We start from the raw sequence: 20,605 nt of genomic DNA, 5'->3' as shown, positions 1-20,605 counted from the left end.
GGAGGCTGAGGCAGTAGGATTGCTTGAGCCCAGGAGTTTGAGGTTGCTGTGAGCTAGGCTGATGCCACGGCACTCTAGCCAGGGCAACAGAGTGAGACTCTGTCTCAAAAAAAAAAAAAAAAATTAAAACTATATGATCATCTCAATAGATACAGAAAAAGCATTCAATAAAATCCAGCATCCCCTCATGACAAAAACCCTCAAAAAACTCAACATAGAAGGAACATATCTCAAAATAATAAAACCCATATCTGACAAACCCACGGCCAACGTCATACGAATGGGAAAAAGTTGAAAGCATTCCTCCTGAGAACTGGAACAAGACAAGGATGCTCACTTTCAGGACTTCTATTTAACATGGTACTGGAAGTCCTAGACAGAGCAATCAGGCAAGAGAAAGAAACAAAGGGTACCCAAATTGGAAAAGAGGAAGTCAAATTATGTCTGTTTGTTGATGATATGATCTTATGCCTAGAAAACCCTAAGGACTCCTCCAAAAGACTCCTAGATTTGATAAATGAATTCAACAAAGTCTCAGGTTATAAAATCATTTTGCGAAAATCAACAGCATTTCTATATACCAACAACAACCAAGCTGAAAATCAAATCAAGAACTCAATCCCATTTATAATAGCTGCAAAAAACAAAGACAAACAAAACAAAACAAAACTCTAGGAAAAAATTTAATCAAGGAGGTAAAATATCTCTACAAGGAAAGACCACTGATGAAAAAAACTATAGATGACACAAACAAATGGAAAAATATCCCATGCTCATGGACCAGAAGAATTGTTAAAATGACCATAGTGCCCAAAGCAATCTACAGATTCAATGCAATTCCTCTCAAAATACCAACATTATTTTTCACAGAATTAGAAAAAACAATTCTAAAATTCACATGGAACCAAAAAAAGAGCCCAAATGGTCAAAGCAATCCTAAGCAAAAAGAACAAAACTGGATGTATCACATTACCTGACTACAAGGCTACAGTACCCAAGACAGCATTAAATTGGCATAAAAGTAAACACACAAATCAATGGAACAAAATAGAGAACCTAGAAATAAAGCCATATACTTACAACAAACTGATCTTCGACAAAGCAGACAAAAACATACACTGGGGAAAGGACACACTATTCAATAAATGGTGCTGGGAAAACTGGATAGCCATATGCAGAAGAATGAAACTGGATCCCTCTCTCTCACCATATACAAAAATTAACTCAAGAAGGATTAAAGACTTAAATGTCAGAAATGAAACAATAAAAATCCTAGAAGAAAACCTAGGAAAAACTCTTCTGGACATTGGCCTACGCAAAGAATTTATGACTAAGACTCCAAAAGCAAGTGCAAAAAACCCAAAAATAGACAAATGAGACTTAATTAAACTAAAAAGCTTCTGCACAGCAAAAGAAATAATCAAAAGAGTAAAACAGAATGGGAGAAAATATTCGCAAACTGTGTGTCTGACAAAGGAATCTACAAGGAACTCAAAAAATTCACGAAGAAAAAACAACAACCCATCCCAATAAAAAGTGGGCAAATGACACGAACTGACATTTTTCAAAAGAAAATATACAAATGGCCCAAAACATGAAAAAATGCTCAACATCACTAGTCATTAGGGAAATGCAAATTAAAACCACATGAGATACTATCTTACTCCAATTAGAATGGCCATTATTAAAAAGTCAAAAAACAATAGACGTTGGCTTGGATGCAGTATAAAGAGAACACATACACTATTGGAGGGAATGTAAATTAGTACAACTCTATGGAGATCAATATGGAGATTTCTCAAAGAACTAAAAGTAGATCTACCATTTGATCCTGCAATCCCGATTGCTGGGTATCTACTGAGAGGAAAGACATCATTATATTAAAAAGATACCTACACTTGTATGTTTATTGTAGCACAATTCACAATCACAAAGATATGGAATCCACCTAAGTGCCCATTGGCTGACGAGTGGATAAAGAAAATGTGGTATATATCATGAAGTACTACTCAGCAATCAGAAAGAATGAAATCATGTCTTTTGTAGCAACTTGGATAGAACTGGAGGCCATTATCCTAAGTAAAGTAATTCACAAACAGAAAAATAAATGCCACAGGTTCTCATTTGTAAGTGGGAGCTAAACTATGGCTACACAAGGGCATACAAAGTGGTATCATAAACATTGGAGACTCACAAGGGGAGAGGCTAGGAGGCGATGAGGGATGAAAAATTACCTATGTGGTAAAATATACACTACTTGGGTGACGGCGCACCAAAAGCCCAGACTCCATCACTATACAATATATACATGTACCAGAACTCAACTTGTACCCCCTAAGTCTACTAAAAAATAAAAAGGAAAGAAAACCCCACAAAATTTGGTGTATATGAAAGAATAAATAAAGGTTGTAATAATGGCATTTATTTACTAAAACTTTAAACTAAATCCTTGGATCAAAAGACTTTTATTCTCATACCAATATCCCCAAATTCTTACTTTGAATGAAGAAATATACTTTTTAAATACTCTATATACCAATTACAGATGGCATTGCCTAATACTATAGTATTTTCTCCCTTTTTGAATGTCTTCTATTCCTCTTGCTTTATGCCGAATTTTAACATAAAAGGCAAAGTACAGACTATAAAATCATTTCGCTTCTGAATGTCTGAAGATAAATGTTTGCTATTATAGGCTCAGTAGTCCAAACTTATTATTAAGTAAAATGAAAAAAAAATCTACCTAGTGTTACTAACCTGTGTCAATCAAATCAGAAACCACTGGGTCACCTAGACTACCCCTAATAGTACCTAATATATAGATTCCTTTTAAGGATTAGGAAACTGAGTTACCTTATAAAAGAGTTCATAATGGACATTTAATATTATGTTCTCAGAAGGAAGAGAGAAAATAAAATCAAGGCAACTTAAATGTAATTCTCTCTTTCAACACAGATTAATGTTTTTAAAACTAAAACTTCATATTTACTTTATAACTCTTTTTAAACCTTCTCTGCTAAGTACTCCAAGGTTAGGTAGAGTCATTTTAACTGTCACATAGACTCTACAGAAGCAAAAGGTAAGATTTAAGAATTGGACTAAATTTCATTTCACATTCAAATACCTTTCTCAATAGACACCAGCTATCAATAAGCACTTTGATCCCAAACCAGTCTGTATCTCATACAATACGGTAAAGACTTTCATAATCTTTTCCCAAAGAAGGTCTGCTATTTAATTCAAACAGATCTGCTCAATAAAACACTTGGGACTTGCACAGAAAGGGAATCTTTTTGATAGCTTTTTAAAAAAACATTAATAACAGAGAACACAAGGTTCTTTAAAAGAGTCTCCTATGCAGTGACACAACAACTTGGCTGGATTTGTCAACCATTTATTTTATAGAACTGGTCTATATAAAATCTATTTGCCTAGAAGCTAGGAGGGTTGATTTTCCTTCTGCTTTTGAAATAGTTTTTTTCTAACACTATTCTAGTAAGTATTAAGAAAAATATGCTGCTTGAAATGTTTTTAAAAATACTCAAGAAACTTAACAGTGGTTTCCTCTGGGGAGTAGAACTGAGTGGCATTCTTTCACTGTTTAAATCTTTAACAGCTACCTGTACTACTTTTACATTAACAAAAAATAGCCCTAAGCTATACTTATCAAAAATAATCCATAATTGCCAACTGCTTAGAAACACTCTTCAAGATAATCTTTGCTACCCTTCATAGCACTCAAATGGTGACAAACTACAAGTCCAAGCTCATTAGCACTACATGTAAGGTCCTTTGTGATCTAGGCCCTTCACACCTGTACATCCCTACCCCTACTCACTCATCAACTCCAGCTATACTTTAAACACTTGGACTCCTGTGCTCTCACCACCAACTCACCACATACACAATTTTATTTTTATTTTCTTTTTCTCATACCCACACTATTTTATTTACTGGAAGGTTCTTTCCTTTGCTTTTTTACCTACCTAATGTGGACCCATTTTTTAGGACCCAATTCAGATGACATCTCCCAAAAGCCTTCCCTAAGTCCCCTTGCCAGAGTTAGATCTTCCCCATCCCCACTCCAATGTTTCCAGAGGTCCCTTCACTTACCAGCTATCTCATTTACCACACACTTGGGATTACCTGTTTAGTGGTTTTTCTCACTAAGCTGCCTAAGGAAAGGCTCTTGTCTTGTATATCATCACTGTATTACCAACAGTATTCTAGTATTGTGCCTGGTTCAAAGTAAATACTCAAAAACTAGTAGAATATGAATGAACTACCTCGCATACTTCAATACCCAATTTTGTGATCTATCTCTAACTATCCCAAGCAGCCAGGTGTTTTTCCCTCTATGTTCCCACAGAACTTAAATCAATTATCAACTCAACTTCTATTCCGCCCCATTAGACTGTGAGCTTCTGAACAAGAAGCTCTGTCTTTCATCTTCATAACTAGACAAGGCCTGTCCCAGCTATCTAGTAGAAATTAAATTTACTGAGCGAATGAAGAGTACACCTTTAAAATACAAGTGAAAAAAGAAAAAGCACAGGATAGCCTGCTTATTTCTGATTTATTTTTCCATCTTTACTAAAAATAAGAGACCATAAAACTCTAAAAACATTCTGTGCTTGCTTGCTTTAGGATTAGTGATAGGGAGCCATTAAAAGATCAAACCATTCCTCAGATAGTTTCTTATCCCCCAACTTCCTGAAAACTTGCTCTCGTTTTTCATGTGAATTCTATCCTCGTTTCTAATCATTAAACCCTTGACCCTCACTAGAGCAGCTTAGAAGTAGGTAAGTCCCACTTTAATTGCCTGGCAAAAGTAGGGTGGGGTAGTAATGGAAAGGTAAAAAGGAAAACTCTTACTCCAGGGCAACAAAAAGAGATGAAATGTTCCTGACATCCCAAATTCAAAAGCTGAACACATTTTTTTCTCTAGAAATAGCGTTATTCAATGTAATACCTGGTAGATACAGCAGTTTATATTACATATGAATTAAATTGTCTTTTGTGGGCAGGGCTGAGGACATAATCATTACAGTAAGCATTATTCCTACTGGACCATGGCAGATGTTTGGATTTCTGAACTACTACTATTTTCTTTATGTTTTCCCCTTCCACAAAAGAAAATGTGAATTTCACCATAACAGGGTGATAGTGTTTAAAATATTTACCGTAATAGCATAGAAATTTATGTAATTCACAAAATCAAACAGTATACTAAAAATACAACAGATTACTATGCCAATAAATTAATCAACCAACTCCCCTATAACTTCAAACTCTTCAATGAATATCGTCTTTACCTACTTAGTTGAAATGTGATGATATCACTTTCTTAGCAGCTTTCTCAAGAGGGGACTTTTTTCCTCACATCCAAGTACTCACTATAGGTCAGGAGGTAGGGTAGGATACTGAAGGAGTCTAGATGGAGGCAAAAGATGTGCTCCTTGCATCCATTACCACTTCCAAACCATTTCTCCTACTTCCTTCAACACTCAAGATCTTCTGACACACTACTCAGCTATGTACCCTCTATTGCTCCCAGCACTCCTCTCCATTCTTGCCCCCATTATCACTCTCAGAGACTTCAAAGTCTTTGTGGATTACTCATCTGATACCTTGGCTTCTTAGTTCCTTAACTTCTTCACCTTCAAACACCCACTTCCATGATCCACTCAGGGCCTTGTCATCATCAATAACTGCATCAACTTCAAAATCTTAACCAAAAATCCCAATAACACATTTCCAGTCTGTGAACTGTACCTCCTATCCCTCTAGTTCATTCTACTATCTCTGAGCTCAACATTCTCTGACCTCATTGAGTTCTCCAATCCAATAAAAATGATCTCATCATTTTCACCATCCATTACTTTCATCCTCATTTTGCTCTTTAGACCCAACAATAACAACTCTCTTTCAAACACTCAAACCCCTTACTCCTCTCTCCCTCTACTGCCTAGTAAAATCCCGACCCTGGTTGCATGCCTATACCACAGCAGCTTATTATACAGGAAGGGAGAAAAACCAGGTTACAAGGCTGGCGGGTTTCACTTTAAATTCACAACCATAAACATGAAAAGATATTCAACACTGCTTAGCAGGGCTCCTGTGTTTCCTAGAAAGATTGAGTTGCCACACTCTAAATTCTTCATACCTTTTTTGTCTCCCCAAACTTGTAACAGACCTATTTTACTATCTATATCACTTTCTGTTGAACACCTACTTCACTGAAAATATAAAAGCTAATGGAGAAAAATTCCTTCATATATCTCCTACCCAAGTACCCCTGGCTCCTATCAAAGGCCAATACCTTCACTTGTGCAATGGATTCTGAATTTAGTCACAGACAGCAGACTTTAAGGAATTAAAACACTAGACTCATAAATTGAATTTAGGATATAAAATTAACTGTATTTATAATAAATATATGAATAATCAAGATGCATTAATAATTTATAATTAAAAGTTACTGATAAATCATTATCTTAGTTATGCCTTGTATAGATAATGGCATCATATGGCTGAAAAGAACCTCAGAAACTAGGAAGGGGGAAAGATCTGGATTTTAGTCCGGTATAACTTTAGACAAGTCAAGTCCCTAATTTTCCCTAGGCCTCTGTTTTCACTTTTCACATGTTTGAAAAGGAGATGGGTAGGATGGGAGGGAACATGAGAGACTTAACGCTATGCAGGGTCTCTTCCAGTTCTCTCTGCCTCATTTCATTCTTCAGTTTTTTGAAGGCAAGTGAGCAAATTTAAAACAAAGAGCTATTTAAATCTAATATAGAAGGGAAGCAAAGGAACTTATAATTAATATGTTTACTTATAATTAATATGAATTTTCAACTTAGTATTTTCTTTTAACAGAGAGAAAAAACTCAAGTAAACAAACACAGGAACTGTAGGTTTTCTTATAAGAAAGCTAGTTTTGTATTTTGTTGACACATCAATTTAATCATGAAGAAATGGGTGACATTTCATACTAATGGCTGCGACTAACAGTAAGTCAAATATCTATAAAATAAAAATATATTGGTATGTTATACCAAATTTTCAACACCTCCCAACCACAGAAGAATATCAATTTATGTGAAGACTACTATGGCTTAGTTTGCCTAGTAGAATTTCTAACCTGTGCATTTGACCTCCATATTTAATAGATTTAATCTCAGAATTTAAATGGAAACTATACATATAATTTTAATTAGATCTGGGTAAGATTTTAAAACTCATATTTTGTCCCTGAGACATAAAATAAATAAATAGATAAAAATCTCAACACCCACTTGGCATATAGAGAGCTGTCACAATTATTATTGAAAATGAACCTCAACTTCCAACAAAAATACTACAGGAAAAATTTGTTTGCAGTCCCTCCTCTGCTCAGTGCATTCTCCCCCTCTCCCTACACAACCTCACGTCAAAAATGTTCACATTATGTTCTATTTGCTTACAGGAAGGACAAGTCCTACCCAAATGTACTATTCACATACTACAAGTATTCCTTACTTCTCCAGTCAAATAAAATATCCTCTGCCTCCTTCCCCTGGGGTTTTAGAAAGTATTAAAAGGTAGCTTAATTTTTACCTTTTCCAGGTATCTCATTTATACCATAAAAGGGGCCTTAACACACAGGAATGACTAATGTAGAAATGTCAAGTCATCCTTGAACAAGTCAGTCAATGAAATATTTGTACTTCCACTTATAGAAACAGCAGACCAGGCAATTCAGACCAACTGTCCTTCTGAAGACAATTTAAAAAGCTACATAAGATATTCAAATAATCTTTAAAACATCAAATAACTACCAACATAATGAGGAATGAATAATCAGCTCAAATCCACTAGAAATCAGGAACCTAGAAAGGGGATCTCAGTTTTTGCCTTTTGTGAGTCTGTCAACAAGACGCAACATTCAAGAGGCTCAGCTTTCCTGTCTGTTGCCTGCACTGCAGAAGTGGGACACCAAAGTTAGAGTCTGAAACCAACCCACAGTGAGGAATGCAGTGAAAACATCCTTGGCTTTGGGCTGAGACGCTAAAGGGTTGTACCCTAAAAGTAAGAAGGAACCAAGGCTGGGTGTGGTGGTTCTCACCTGTAATCCTAGCACTGTGGGAGGCCAATGCAGGAGGATCACTTGAGACCAGGAGTTCAAGACCAGCCTGAGCAAGAGCGAGACCCTGTCTCTACAAAAAATAGAAAAATTAGCCTGGTATGGTGGTGTGCACCTGCATTACCAGCTACTCGGGTGGCTAAGGCAGGAGGATCATTTGAGCCCAGGAGTTTGAGGTTACAGTGAGCTATAATGACACCACTACACTCTAACCGAAGCAACAGAACGAGGCCTGTCTCAAAACAAAACATAAAACAAAAAGAAGGAACCAGAAGGAAACCATGGACTGAGACCAGTTTCAAGTCATCTAGGTGGCCCAGGAAAGTTAAAGATTTGAAATTTGATTAAGATGGTCTCACACCTCCAGGAACTTGGCAATAGCAAATGAAAATCTTCTTCAAATTACTTCTACAACAGACAACTGTATTAGATCCATAGGGACTTTGCAACATTGAAATTATCAGACACAGACTGGAAGAATAATTAGGCTTACTAGATTCAAGGAGATAAAAGTCAAACAAATATTTTTGCTTAAAACTGAAAACTACAAAAAGTGACACAGATTTGAAAAAGAACCAAATAAAAATTCTAGAACCAAAAATATAAGATAACCCAAGTTAAGTATTTACTGGATGAGTTAACAACAGATTAGATACAGGTGAAAAAATGTGAACTGAAGCTCAGTTAGAAGAAACCATCCAGAATGAAGGCTTGAAGACAAAAAGAAGGGAAAAACCAGAAAAGAGAGTATATTGTACTAAACTGGAGTCCCAAAAGGACAGAAGTGAGAATATGAAGCAAAGGCAGTATTTTAAAAAATAATGGCTAAGAAATTTCCACAACAGATAAAAACACCAATCCACACATTCATGAAGCCCAAAGAATCCTGTGCCTAATCACAGCTTAGTAAAAGAAAAGAAAGCCAAAGATAAAAGTCCTAAAAGCAGCCAGAGGAAAATGATAGATTATTGTAAAAGGACAAAGAGACACAAAGAGCTGAATAGCAACAGAAAGTGTTGAAATAAAATAACCACCAACTTAGAATGTGCTAAAATAGAGTAATTGCTAACTTAGAATTCTGTACCTAGCAAAAATATCCTTCAAGAATGAGGTAAGATAAAAACATTTTCAGGCAGATCAAAGGAAATTCTAAAGCATGTATCTTAGATTATTTAGAAGACCAACAGTATAAAACAGTAACAACAATGAGGGAGAAAGGGAATAAACAAGAATGAATTAAAAGACATAACAATAATGCTGTATGAGTATGGCTGCACGTAAGTAGAATTAAAATACATCATCTGCGAAGAGGATAAAGGTCTTGATTGACATTAGACTTTGTGAGATGTATATTGTAATTTCTAGAGTAACAAAAGAAGAGAAATAGAAGTCATAACCTCCAAAAATGAGGGGAAAAATCGGAATGATAAAAGAGCCAATTAATCTAAATGGCAAGAAAGGAGAGAAAAGAGAATAATTAACAGCACAAATGAAAAGTCTGTAATAAGATGAGAGATTTAAATCCAACCACATCACACAAGAGACACACCTAAAACATAAGAATACAGAAAGGTTGTAAGTAAAAGAATGGAAAAAGATATACCACGCAAACAATAATAAAAAGAAAGCTGGTGCTGTTATATTAATCTCAACTAGACCTTAATGCAAAAAGTACTACCACAATAGAAGAGGAACACTTCATAATGTTAAGTCACTGAGATTACAGCTATTATGCATCTAATAGCATAATCTCATATATATAAACTAAAAGTTGAGAGAACTACAAAGGGAAATAATTAAATCCACAATCATAATGGAATATCTTAACACACCTTTTCAGTAATTGATACAAGCACACAAAAGATCACTAATAATACTTAAGATTTGAAATACAGGATTAACAAATATGACCTAATGAAAAAATACAGAACATTGTACTCAATAACTGCAGAGATTAAAAAAAAAAAAAAAAGATGATATACTGGACCATATACAGATCTCAAACTTTAAAAGTCTGAAATAACAGGCTTTTGAAACAGTTTATCCTTGGATTACACTGTAATGACGTTAGAAATTAAAAACAAATAACTAGAACATCTCCATGTGTTTAGAAATCAAGAATATAATTCTGCCAAATAATGCAAAATTCAAAGTAGAAATCATAATGAAAATCTGAAAACATTTAAAAGTGAATTATAAAACTACTACATACCAAAAAATACTACATACTCAATCAGACTACTAATATAGCTATCTAAACCAGTGCTTACAAGGAAGAAATACAGAAAAGTAATGAACTACAAAGAGGTTAGTAAAAGAACAAAGTAAACTCCAAAAAAGTAGAAGGAAGGCAATAAGGAGCAGACACTAAGGCAAAAGAAAATAAACATATAATAGCAAGGGTCAGCAAAATTCAAAATTTGGTTCTTTGAAAAGACTACTAAATCTCTGGTGAGACTGATAAAGGAAAAAGAGAAGGTACAAATAACCTATGTCAGACATAGAAAGGGAATCCTTTCCCGTAGCCATTAAAAGGACAATAGAATGTTTATTATAAACAACTTTATACTAGTAAATTAAAAAACTTAAATGAAAAGGACAAATCCTTAGAGGAAAAATTACCAAAATATTCAAAAGACTGAAAACTTGCATAGGCTTAAAAACGAGAAACTGAATTAGTAATTAATTAAAAACCTTTCCTCCCAACACAAAGACATGATAAATGCTGGAGGTGATGGATATTCTTAATTCCTTGACTTGATCATTATACATTCTATACATGTATCCAAATATTACATGTACCCCATAAATATATACAAATATTATGCATCAATTAAAAAAATAAAACCTTTCCATAAACAAAACTCCCAGCCCAGATGGTTTCTCTGCCATGTTATGACAAACATTTAAGGAAGAAATCTTTCCAGTTGTATACAAACTCTTCCAGAACAGAAAATGAGGGTCAGCTCCTTTTATGAGACTAGCAGAACACTGATTTCAAATCCTGACAAGGACAGTCCAAGCCATCTCACTCATGAACACAGTTTCCTGGCTCCATCACTTCAATCATTTGGGCCTCTCAAAAAGCCCTTCAACCCTAATCATCAGGGAAATGCAAATCAAAACCACAATGAGATACCACTTAACTCTGGTGAGAATGGCCTTTATCAAAAAATCCCAAAACAACACATGTTGGCATGGATGCGGAGAGACAAGAACACTCATACACTGCTGGTGGGAATGCAAACTAGTGCAACCCCTATGGAAAGCAATATGGAGATACCTTAAACAGATTCAAGTAGACCTACCATTTGATCCAGCAATCCCATTATTGGGCATATACCCAGAAGAACAAAAGTCATTCTTTAACAAAGACACCTGTACCCGAATGTTTATAGCAGCACAATTCACAATTGCAAAGATGTGGAAACAACCCAAGTGCCCATCAATCCACGAATGGATTAGTAAACTGTGGTATTTGTATACCATGGAGTACTACTCAGCTATAAGAAATAACGATGATACGACATCTCTTTGGTTCTCCTGGAGAGAGCTGGAACCCATTATATTAAGTGAAGTATCCAAAGAATGGAAAACCAAGCATCACATGTACTCACCAGAAAACTGGTTTCCCTGATCATCACCTAAATGTACATCGGGGAAGGATACCAATTGGATATCAGACTGGGATGGGGGGTGGGGGGAGGGGATGGGTGTACACCTACATGATGAGTGCGTTGCACACCCTCTGGGGAATGGTCATGCTTGAAGGTGCAGACCCGGGGAGGTGGGGGGGGGGAGGGGATGGAGGTATGACTACATGATGAGTGCCAGGCGCACTGTCTGGAGAATGAGAATGGACGCGCTTGGGACTCTGACTCGGGGGGATGGGCGGGACATGGACAATGTATATGACCTGAACTTATGTACCCCCATGATGAGCTGAAATAAAAAAAAAAAAAAAAGCCCTTCCCTTACCAAATTGTCTAAAGTAGCATCTCCTGACATTCTTTATACCCTGAACCTATTTTATTATATTTCAAGGTAATATTTCAATATTACCTGATATTATTTGTGTCTGTGTGTGTACATGTATAATGTTTACTATGTCCCCCACTAAAATTTAAGCTCTAAGAAAGAGAGCACAGGCTCTGTTTTGCTCACTATTGTTGCCACATTATCTGCACCCAGCAGGCCCTCAAAAATTATTTGTTAAATCAATAATTGCTTTTAGTTTTGTTGAGAAAATAATGACAAAAACACTACTAGAATTCAGTAAGGCTTTCAAATGAATTCATACTCTATAATCACAAAAGCATCATATACATGCTGTAATGGTAAAAGCAGTACAATGTACATAATTTAGGATTCAATAATAACTGATGAAGGAATGGGGCCTTCTTATGTTTCTCTGCCCCTTCCCATAACCTTCCATTCTACGTTAGGTACAAAATTATTCATTAATTCTTCCCATAAATGGTTTCTGTATACCACTAAGCCAAAGAGTATCCTAGGCATTTAAAAATGAAGAATACAAAGATAATTAAGACGAGGTAAGAGTAATGCATAAGACAATACAGAGTAATGCATGAGACAGAAAAATAATAACCACAGAGTAAGATATATAATAAAGGCATATAGATTGTAAAGTTGTAGCATGATAGAGGAGCTGATAAACTTTTTAAGGGGGTTTTTAGGAAGGTTTCAGTGGTGATACTCAACAAATACTTGCAATATAAAATACAAAAGATATTTTTCATTTTACTTTATATGTGAAATGAGGGTATTAAGTCTGAAAGTGCTACAGTAATTTGCTACCATGAGATAAGCTAGCCCAAGAATAAAACCAAAACAAGGGGAATGACAGAGCAGAAGGAATCATAGAGAAATTGAGCCAAGTCCTTGATGATTTCATGTGAGCCACTGGGTAAAGCCTTAGCTTTAGTTTAACTACAAGATGTAATCATTCCCTTTTTGTTTAAAGCCAGTCTGAATTTTGTTTTCTGTCACTTGCAATATAAGAACACAGATGAATCTCACTGAATTCTTTCAAAAGGCAAAGCTTTTGCTAATTTCAGTGTGTTTATGTGTAGCAGAACTACTGGTATTTTTTAAGGGACAATTCTTTGCTTTGTGTTTGTTTTCAAACATCGCAGGATGCTTAGTGTTTCAAGGCCTCTATCCACTCATTATCAGTAGGACTTCACAGTCACTGTGACAACCAGAAGTGTCCCCATATAGTATTTCCAACCATCTCCTATCCCCAAGGGGAACCACAACTCTATTTCATAATAGTTGTTATATATGCCTGTTTCTCACAGTGGCTTCACCAGGTATACTTAAATATATTTAACATCAATCTTAAAAGAACTAGGATATACTGCTCAATATTCTAATTTTACATAATAATCCATTTTTAACCAGTCATCTATGACTACCTAAATGACTGGGCAAAATCCTATGTATAGCTTACATCAACTTTTGGGGTAAAGAGTGCTTTAAGTTTGCTACTACTGTCTAAAAATTCTTAAATGTCTCCACACAATACTGTCACTGATACTGTTAACTTTCTCTTCAGCCATCGGCCTACCCTCTTCCTAGACTGAAATGCCACTTACTGGGGTTCCCCAGCCTTCCTGCAACTAAGGCATGGTCATGCCAAGATGGACATCTGAAATGTGGCTTCTGTGAAAGACTTACCTGCCTAATCAAGAGATGAGAGGATAAACTTCTACCTGTCTCTGGTAGCTGTGTGAGAATGTGATGCCTGGAGCAGAAAGAGCCATCTGCAACCATGATGGATCAAGTCTGAGCCCAAAGGTCAGCATGCTAAGGATAGCTGAGCAAAGTTGGAAAGCACCTGGATCCTTGATAACATGATTGTGCAGCTAAATTGACTAACCATGGAATCCTCTCATTCTGGATGTCTTTTTATGTATGATACTGTTTAAATCAGTTAGTTGGGCATTATGTAACTTGGGGTTTAACTATTACAAGATGTATTTAAGATCTGGCAAGTGATTGACAGTGGGAGAAGAACCAAGATGACTACAGGGTTTCAAGATTGGGTCATTGAGAGAAAGATAGTTAGAAAAGAGAAACCAGGAGGAAGAGGAATACAAATACACACATGAACATACAATAGGTGAGGGTAGGTGGAGTATGAGTTAAACTTAACAGCAGTATGTATAAGAGATATACAGCCAAGTAGTGGAAATGGGAAGCAGAGTTACAGAACTGAGAAACATCCATAAAGAAATGAGGATTTATATCATAAAGGATATGATCACCAAAAGAACCCACAGTGAAAAGCATACAGAACGTTGAGGACACTGGTTATCTCACCAGGATCCATTCCACCTCCCTGCATTGCCTCACAGTCCTTATTTTCAGATAGGATTCACTCTGCTGGCCAGGACACATATTAATTCCATCCCTCTGAACAAAGGTATTGTTACAGGCCTGGCAGCATGATCTTCTATGTTTGTTTAATCAAAGTAGAGCTTAGGACTCTTGGGAAAAGGCTACGAGAAGAGAAGCCTCTCTCTCCCTTTGGAAGTAAATGAAGAAGGCTATAACATGAACATTGTTGCTATACCACAAACACTGCTGGTTGTGATCTTTTTATTAGGAGGAAAGCCAGTTTGAGCATAAAGCCCAAACAGGAGGACAATGCTGAGAGGACAGTAGAGAAATGGGATCTCAGCCCTAATGATATAACCTCTGAATAAACCACTCTTCAAACCAATTCTATCCATGCACTTGCCAATTACATGGGCCAAAATGTTCCATTTGTTTTCAAATACCATTTGCAAGCTAACTGATATAGGCAACGGCTATGTTTAAGGGGAAAAACAAAGTTGAGATGGTGTCAAAAATGTGAAGAAACTCAGAGAAATAGAGAATTAGGAAGTATGATGTAGAAAAACCAAGAAATGAGATCGTATTATTACTATAGAATGGAGTATATTTCACAAATGGCCTAAGAAAACCAAGGGACTGGGGAAGGTGACTGGATTTGGTGATTAGGTCATGGGTGACTTTTAAAATAGCAAGTACAGTGGTGAAATGGTAAAGGAAGTCAGAGTTCAAAGGAAAGAAGAATTTTAGGCCACAGTGTACCAAACACTTGGATGGATATTTAACATGAGTTAATTCCTTCATTTACCACCCTGTGAAGTAAGTATAACATCTTCCTTCACAGAATAGAGTCTGAATAATAACATGCCTAAGCCACACAGCTACTAAGTGGTTTTAACAGACTTCAAACCAAGATCAAACGATCTATCTGGCTCAAAAGTCAGTGTTCTTCCTATTATACCAAACTCTTGGGATGAAAGAATCAATCTTTAAGGAAAAGAATAAAAATACAGTGTCACAGCAGACTCAAAATTCAGAATGGCCTCCTAGAGTTGAGTAGCACGCAGCACTTGTATTTGGCAGCCCTGGACAAGATATAAGCATGTATGTAGGCTAGAGAGGGAGAGACTGAAGAAGGACAAGAAGTGATAATGGACAGTTTCTAGAGAAAAAAAGATGGGAAGGGATGATCATGGACACATCTGGAAGGGGCTGCTCTAGAAAGGAAGGAAGGACATTTCTTCCTCGGAGATATTAATAAATAAGGAGATGATAATGAGACCAAAAGAAGAAAGTAGAGGGAATATACCTCAGATGGTTGAGATTTTTCCCAGTAAAGGAAGAGATCCAGTTATTTGCTATAAAAACCTTTAGGAAATGAGACAGAAAGGAACACAACACTAAAGACAAAGCAGAGACCACCAACTGGCATGAAAACTAACCAATATCCTTATTTAGCTGTCTCTGGCATCCCTCAGGATTTCAAGGGTCAAACTGACAGAGCCAGTGATATGGTTTATTCAGGATTAGAGACTAGAAAGGTAAGTCTACAGAAAGTGGAGCATTCTAGGCCATCAATAAAAGCTTAGTAAAAACTGATGACCACAGGATCCTGTTTACAACAGGGAGGCAAATGAAATTAGCAGTAGGCTAATGAGTTGGATGAATAGAGAGACAAAGAGGATTCATAAGGAGAAACTGAGAGACAGAAAAAAAAAAAGGTTTCATAAGAGTGGAAGAGTGAGAGATTTTAAGGAGAGTTTGTGGTCAGAGATGTTTTTTAACAGAGAGCTTCAAATCATTTTACCAAAAGCAGTGAGCCACTGATCCGGTTCAGTAGGGCACAGCAGCCCATACTTTGTTTGCTACAATCCCTTCAAACTGAAACACAGAAATCGAAAGACAACCAGTTCTGAAAACCTGCAGTCTTTGGTTGTAGAAAAGTGAAGGCTAGCAACAAACGAATGAACTAGCCCATATAAAAGTCAAACATGAAAATATTCCTCCTTCTTTCAAACAAAACAATTCTATCTCTAAGATTTAAAAATTCGTTAAAAGGTCAAAAGTCTACAGCAAAAGGAAAAGCAGATTATGTGTCATGAGGCAGAATGAAAAGTAAACAAATCTGTCAGGCCAATTATAACTCACATGTTAAAGATTTTTAGCATACAATTCTAATAGGGCAAGAATAGTTTGTGCTTAACTTTGGAGCGCACCTAGCTTAACTTCAAGAAAATGATACTGCTCAATTTAATGTTAATTAATAAGGCCCACCCACCCATTCGCAATCTCAAAGGGCAAGCTAGCTATCATTTATATTTTTAATCCCACTTCTACAATTTTGGGGCTTCTGACACATTATCCTACTGCAAGGAAAGATGAGAGAATTAGCCATGGCCACTTCTTTCACCTACCTGCAGTTTTCACATGTAAACTCTGGCAAGGTACCATGTTATTCAGGACAGTTTTTTATACCAATAATTCTGACTACCCTTGTTCCAGTAGTAAAGGAGAGAGAACTGAGCCTGGCACAAGCCAAAATTTTATAGAAAATATCAAGTACTGTAAGGATTATGTATCAGTACCAACAATTGAGAATACAAGTAATTTGACAAGTTTTGAGCTTAAAAAAGCTTTTCTCCATTTTAGTCCTTTCTAAATAAAACAAAAGGCCTGGACAATACGGAATTCTAAAACTTCAGTGGGCAATTTAAGCTAACATTGAATAAAAGAATTACATTACTTATTCTTTCTTGTGCCATCACATGATGTCTCACAGGGCAAGGTCTCCTTTTTTAAAACGAACATAACACTTCCCAATTCTTTCACTAGATCTAGAAAACTTACGCCCTCGCCTCAGAAACCAAAGATTTACTACAGCCGAAAGACATGAACGATTTCGAACAATCATTTGCCATCACAGGCACCATTCCTCTACTCTGCAGGAGTTTGGTGGCTCCAGAAGTCAGACTCCTCTAAACCATCCCAGTCTTCTGGGAACTCGATTCTCTCATCAACGTGAAAAAAACCCACTCACTGGCCTCTGGATAACAGTCTTTTCTTTGTAACTCCACATGCCCGGCGACCGGGTAATCTTCCCAGGCAGAGAGTTAAAAACTTTCGGAGGAAGCAAGGTCGCAAGGAGGAAGATGGGGAAGCGACTAAAATAGGAGGGGCCGACGACCCACCCACCTAACGCGAACCTGGCACCGCCGGGCTGAAGCCTCATCGGGAGCCAGGGAAGGCGGAGGGCGCCGCGACCCCCCACTCACTGTGTGAGAACGTAGGACCGGCAACGCCAAGGGCCAACTGGAGGCCTGACTAGGGGCACGGGGGGCAAAGGAGCGGGGGACGTGGAGACAAGGAAGCCGCAGAGCCGGGCCGAGTCCCGTAGGGTCCCAAGCAGCCGCAGGGCAAAGCCGAGAAAGGAAACGCCAATGCTTGCAGCCTCACTCACCTGCCAGACGCTCGCCCCGCGGCCAGAAGTACGGGCGCCGCCTGGGCGCTTCCTCTCCTGCTGGACACAGCGCCCGCCGCCGCCGGAGCTCCAGGCGCCGAGAGTTGAGGGTGGTACAGAAGCGGGCAACGCGGCGACCGGACCCGGGCCCAGGGAGGCGTACATAGGGGGTGCTGGGGTCCCGAGAAGGCAACTCTGTGCTTCACCTTCCTTATCAATAGCCAACAACGCTTCCCGGGAACAGCATCGCGCCAGACTCGGCCCGCCGCTGCCGGGCCTTCGCCCGCGGGTCCCCCCCAGCAGCGGCCGGGTTTCCGGCGGCCACACCCCGCCCCCTCGCTACTTGGCCTCCGCCATCTTGTTGGAGGTGGGAAGAATACAATGCGCATGCGTGCGCGGAGAGCGCTGCCGTCCGCGACCCGGGGACGAGGGCGCTGTAATGCGCAGCCGCATTGGCTCTGCGCTCCCGCTATGGGGTCTTGCTTCGCGCTCCAGTACGGTTGGCCATTGCTGCTCCGGAAGCCAACTCTCCGAGTCGGTCGGAGCTGCGCCCTTTACCTGAGCTGTGTTGCAGCCCAATTAACCCTTCTGCACATACTACAGTTATTCTACAAACATCTCTTGCGCGCTCATTATGTACCAGGCCCCAGGCTAGGCTGTAATGATAGAAAGATGAATAAAACTCAGCACCAGCGCTAAAGGAACTCATAATCTAGTGGAAAAACGAAGATGAACAAGTTCTCGTTTTGTGGCTGCGCCCTCTGCTTCCCCACTTCCCCAGTTTTAATTCAAAACATCCCTGTTTCCGGGAAATCCTCCCTCTTTGTCTCATACAGTTTGATTAGTTCTTCACCTTGCATTACCTCTGCAGCTTAATTTCATTCAACATTAATTGAAGAAACAGTGTCACTTGGGTTTCTTTTATATACTAGTTACCGTTCCAGGCTCTAGGTTTACAGCAATAAGGAATATAAAGTCTTGGAACTTACATCCTAGTGGGAAAGAATAGACAATAAAAGACTAAAATAAGTCAACAAAATAATATTTGATGGTGACGGGATAGGAAGAGAGCAAACCACAGAGAGATGGTAAAGAGTGAGGGGCAGTGATTAGCGATCTCTCTCTAGATGTGACATTTGATCTGAAGCCAGACTGATCACAAGAGTCCTGGAGCCATGGGAAGATCTGTGGGCAGAACCTTTCAGACAGAGGAGACAGCAAAACAGACCTGAGGTGGAAATAAGTCTAAGGTGTGAGAGGGACAGAAAGAATAGGTGGCATGGACAGTGGAAGAAGATCTGGTTAGGGGGCAGGAGGGGCCAAAATCAGGTAGGGCCTGGGGGTCACTTCACGGTAGCGCTTTGATTTTGTTCCAAGTGGCCCCTCAACTTGTTGACACTGCCCCCAACTACTCCTCTTCAAACACTTCCAGCTCTTGCCTGCCTCACTGCTTTGTCCATGCTGGTTTGACTATCTAGAAGACCTTCCCTCTTGTTCTTACATGTCTAACTTCATGTTATATTTCAGGTTTCAGTTTAAATGTCACCTCAGAAAGACCATCTCCTTCCTAAGTAAATCTCCCTCCTGCTGTCCCCACTGCCCCATTATTCTCCATCATTGCATCTTAACATTTCTTTGATAACACTTGATATATTTTTAGATCATATATTTACTATTTCTTCACTGTCTCCCCATGAAACAGTGAACTGCATAAGAGAGGGGAGATGTTCTGTTCACAAATGAATACCTAATACCTAGCGCCATGCATGGCATGGGTGGTCACTCAGTAAATGTCTGTGAAATTAATGAATATGGAAGTTTGTCCCCATCTGAGTAGTTAGTGGTGTTCTACATAGCTTTTTACTTGCTAGTTTTTTAAATTAAATGCAGGTCACTTTCTATTTATGTATGTCTCCTCAATTAGATTATAAATAGGAACACTGGGGGAAGAGAGAGAAAGAGAGAATGGGTTGGAGAAAGGTGGGTGATGGTGGGGCAGTGGGCAGAGATTGTATTACATGTGTTTTTAGGACTGGGAGAAGGAAGGCTTTAGGTTCGTGGAATACCTATTATACATACTATGCACTATGCTAGATACTTAATCCTCACCACAACCCTGCTAGGTAATTATTCTCATTTTTACACATGGGTAAATTCAGAGAGATTAAGTTCCTTGCCCAAGGTCTCATATTAAGGGATACTGCTAATCTTGGTGATTTTACTCTGTGTCATTAGTGGGCTTTCATTAGAGATTTCAGCTACTGCTGTTTAAGAGTCTCAATCATATTACTCTTTTTGTATAGGACCTCAACAAAGGGCATGATTGGAAACTGCTGTTATTTTTATTTTTTTGGACTGGAACAGAGCTCATTTTACCATTTTCCTTTTAATTTTTTTAAATTTTGTACCTTTAAAAATAACTTATGTACATTTTCATTAAAGGAAAAGATGAAATACCAGCCTGGATACATATCCTAAATGCTAGCTGCATCCCTTGGTTAGGCTTCTTTACTGTATGACTAGCCCTCCCTCTAAACAGGATGGCTGGGGAGGTCTGCTAGAAAGGATAGGATTGGTATCTCATTTGGGGGAGGGGGGAATTCAATCTTTATATGAGGGAAGAGATAAACTAAACTCATGATAATATATGGTCTTCAACCAAA

The 20,605-nt window shown here is 38.1% G+C and overlaps 1 protein-coding gene across 1 annotated transcript in view; it reads right to left on the bottom strand.

Moving 5' to 3' along the window:
• APC (APC regulator of WNT signaling pathway) overlaps positions 1-18,327 on the bottom strand; it is a 124,374-nt gene extending 106,047 nt beyond the window's left edge. Inside the window, exon 1 of the mRNA XM_045566171.1 lies at positions 17,943-18,327. The gene's annotated coding sequence lies outside the window, so the exon portion shown is untranslated. The remainder of the gene's footprint in view (positions 1-17,942) is intronic.
• Positions 18,328-20,605: the final 2,278 nt, after the last annotated feature.

This window comes from Lemur catta, chromosome 12 (assembly GCF_020740605.2).
Source record: "Lemur catta isolate mLemCat1 chromosome 12, mLemCat1.pri, whole genome shotgun sequence".
NCBI lineage: Eukaryota > Metazoa > Chordata > Mammalia > Primates > Lemuridae > Lemur > Lemur catta.
The sequence above is the reverse complement of the archived record's forward strand: the minus strand, read 5'-3'. Positions and strand labels throughout refer to the sequence as shown.